Source organism: Puma concolor, chromosome B1 (genome assembly GCF_028749965.1).
Source record: "Puma concolor isolate L17-30 chromosome B1, mPumCon1.1.hap2, whole genome shotgun sequence".
Classification (NCBI taxonomy): domain Eukaryota; kingdom Metazoa; phylum Chordata; class Mammalia; order Carnivora; family Felidae; genus Puma; species Puma concolor.
Window position 1 is genome coordinate 136472215 of NC_141670.1, and position 3539 is coordinate 136475753.

Consider the following 3539-nt stretch of genomic DNA (forward strand, 5'->3'; position numbering starts at 1 on the left):
TAGTCATTACTCTGGAGTATTTCCACTTAAATTTGACTATGTCATTGCATGGATTATTAAATTCACAGAAAGAGAGGCAGTCTAAAAATGAGGCAGAGAGCCTGTTGTCAAAAATCTGGGATAGATTCCTGGCTCCTCCACTTGTTTTGTGACTATAAGTTTGAGTCATAAAGAATAAACAAAGAAAGTCACACAGAAACATTGAATAAAGAAAAATGTTCATTTGTGGCATATAGTTTGTAGTTATATAAAAAAAAAGAAGAAAAAGAAAAAAGACAATTTCTTTTCCTTTGATTGCTCCTCTTAAAAGAAAAGAATGAGCCAGAAGATGCCATTGTCTCAAAATAAAATAAAACACCCTCTTAACTTTTGTTTTACATCATTTGCAATTGGACTAAGGTCTGGGTTTAGCTTTAGAGTAGATTTCTTGAAAAAAAAAAACAAAAAACAAATTGAACTCATTAAGAATAAACCAGTCTCTTTCACTGGATTGCATTTTTAAAGAATGTTTAGTATAAATCCGATAAAATGTATTCTATTGGCTACTGGATGAAGGAATGCATGGGGCATGCACAGAGCACTATAGCCCTTGCATATATGGGTTTGATACACATTACCTGTTATTGGTACACTTATTATGCTAATTTTATGTGAGAAAATGGAGGCTTAGAAATGGTAAGTAGTTTGCATAGGATGATACATGTAAAATGTGCCAGAACTGAGCCTCAGGTCCTGTAAATAAATTCCACAGTTCCTGCTTTTAACTATCTATTAAGGATTCACTGAAAATTTGGGGGGAAATATGCTATATATACTATATATAATATATATATTATGTAATATATAGTATATGCTATACTATATATACTATTTACTATGTATACTATATATTATATATAGTATATACTATACTATATACACTATATATTATAGGTAGTATATACTATATATACTGTATATATTCTATACTGTATATGGCATATATAATATATGTATATATTTTATATATATACTATATGTATACTATATATACATATATATATATATTTTAATTGTAGATATCTGGAGTGGTAATGCATTGGAGAGAGGAAGACCAGTAAGGAGACAGTGGGTTAAGAAGAGATAATTCAATTCTAAGCAAGGTAGTGGTCAGGGGAATGAAAAAGAATGCAAAGAATGTAGTTTTTAAAATTCTATATTAACTGTCACTTGGTTGCATAGGAAGTGAGGAAGGAGATAAAGGATGAAGGGCTGGTTGGAGTAAGGGAATGATATGGATTTTGCAGTACTAGAATACCTGAAACAGCCTTGTACGGGGAGCTCTGACTAGCAGGGCAACCACAGAAGGTTGTGCAGTCAAGCTGGGACCAAAGTGTAGCCCACTTCCCTGCCAAGGAGAAAATCCTAATACAAGTGTTGCGCATAAAGAGAAAGGAAACTTGTATTTATAACTTGTACTAACTGTGGGTTACAAGAGGTCTTGCCGACCAGATCTCTAGATTGGGCTTTAAGTCAAAGCCATGGGACTGGATGAGGAAGAAAGTATACAGTGGTGGCAAATCAAACAAACATAGACACCCAGAGGAAGAAGGTAGGAAAAAAGACAGGAGCCCTCTAAAGAAAGTGAAGAAAGAAGGGTGCAAACATAGGCTAGTACAAGATCCCTAACGTTAAAAGATAGAAATATTTCAAGAAGAGCATGGCAGTAAACATTATCAATGGCAGAAAAAGCAGAGGTGAGCAATGGATGAAAAGCTCTGGATTTAGCAGTTAATTTAGCCATCATTAGCAACCTCTGAGAGGTAATCTGAGTATTGTGGTAGAAATAAATGCCAAACTTCAAAGAGTTTTATAGTCAGAGGGAGGTTGGAAAGCAAAAGCAAAAACAGAAGGAAAAAAAAACACAAATTTTTCTTGGCATCAGGAAGAGAGAGGTTGGTTGAGAAAGTAGAGTGTTTGTTTGTTTGTTTGGTGTAGCAGAGGCCTGAACATTGGTTGTGCACTGAGAAAAAACAAAGGTGCAAGTAAAAGGACATAATTTATGAAGCAAATTCCAGTTTCATCTTTATAAATATTTTGTTTAAAAGTTCCATAAACACTAGTGGCCCAGGAAATGCTTTAGCAAATACTCATTAACAAAGTGACAGCTATTTAAAAATGTTCCCATAGCTATTATATGTTTATCACCCCTTGTGTAATAAAGACTTCTGGCATGGAATCTTGAGTTCTTTCTTTAGTATGAGAACCCTTCTGTTCCCTGGGGATTTTCAGAGAATAGGGTACATGGCTGACCTCTTACTCAGACAGAAGGAAATTATGCTTCTACCTCTTGCCCCAGATTAAATTTATCATCCAGTCATTACTTCTGGATGAATATAGAAGTTAAACTAAAAGTTGGAAGCCTTGGTTCTAGATGAATAATTTTTCTGGACTTAGTTCCCCTATGCTGCAAAAAAAAGGGATTTAGACTTGCAAATTTCTAAGCCATTACAATTCTAAATTAATCCAATGAGCAAAAAATATCACATGTAAATGAATGCTTATCCTTATTTTATGTATGACAGAACACACTGAAACAATGTAGGCCCCCGACAGTGGGGGACGTATTCTGTTACTTTTTGATATTGCCATAGAATAGAATAGAATAGAATAGAATAGAATAGAATAGAATAGAATAGAATAGAATAGAATAGAATATTATGCAGCTGTATATTATTTTTTCCCAAAGTATTCTAACATAGAAAAGAGTTGCCAATAAAATGTTAAATGAAAAAAGGTGGAATCCAAATTTGCAGTATCAAACAATTTTGTAAAAGTAAAACAAAACAAAACATTGATACTCTATTTTATGTGCACAGATACAGAAAGAAACCTAATAGCAATGAATCCCCTAGAGAGTGGAATTGGTGATAATAATTTAGTTCTCCTTTTATATTGTCACTGTCTTCATAATCATTATAATTGTTAACTTTCTTGTGATTTATGGGGGGCATTTTATACCCCGGGTTTGCAGGAAAGTTGTTTTCCTTTCCATTGTATTCAGATCTACTTATAACATCTTCAGGCACGGAGATGGAGAACACATAGATGCTGTCTTCCTTCTGGACTCGCACCGTGCCACGGAGAAAGGCCACAGAATATACCTTTGGAATTAAATGCATTCAGAAGCAAGCAGGTTGGAGAGAGAAGGTAAATCAAAATGAAAATTGCTCCCTTGAAATACTAATATTATTTTTGTTAATTTGGAAACATACCACTGTTTACCAAGAGCTCTATAACTTACATAATATTTAAAAACTAATTTTAAAAATTTTAAGATCACCAAAATAAGATTTGGCCTGAAAAACTGTCTTAGACTCAGTCCACATTTATTTTTTCTTCTAATATCCTGCTGTGTTTCCCAATAATAATAATAAATCAAATAATGTTAATAAAATAAATAATAGCAGCCTCTGCTTGTAGCAAGTGTACTATAAATTCCACAATACCTTCAGTCAAATAAACAAAGGATAGAGGAAAGGGATTGATATTTTCATGTC

The 3539-nt window shown here is 33.4% G+C and overlaps 1 protein-coding gene across 5 annotated transcripts in view; it reads right to left on the bottom strand.

Annotated features, from left to right (window-relative positions):
- The window catches only part of ARHGAP24 (Rho GTPase activating protein 24), a 666840-nt gene that overhangs the window by 209633 nt on the left and 453668 nt on the right, over positions 1-3539 (bottom strand). The gene's annotated exons all lie outside the window — the stretch shown is intronic.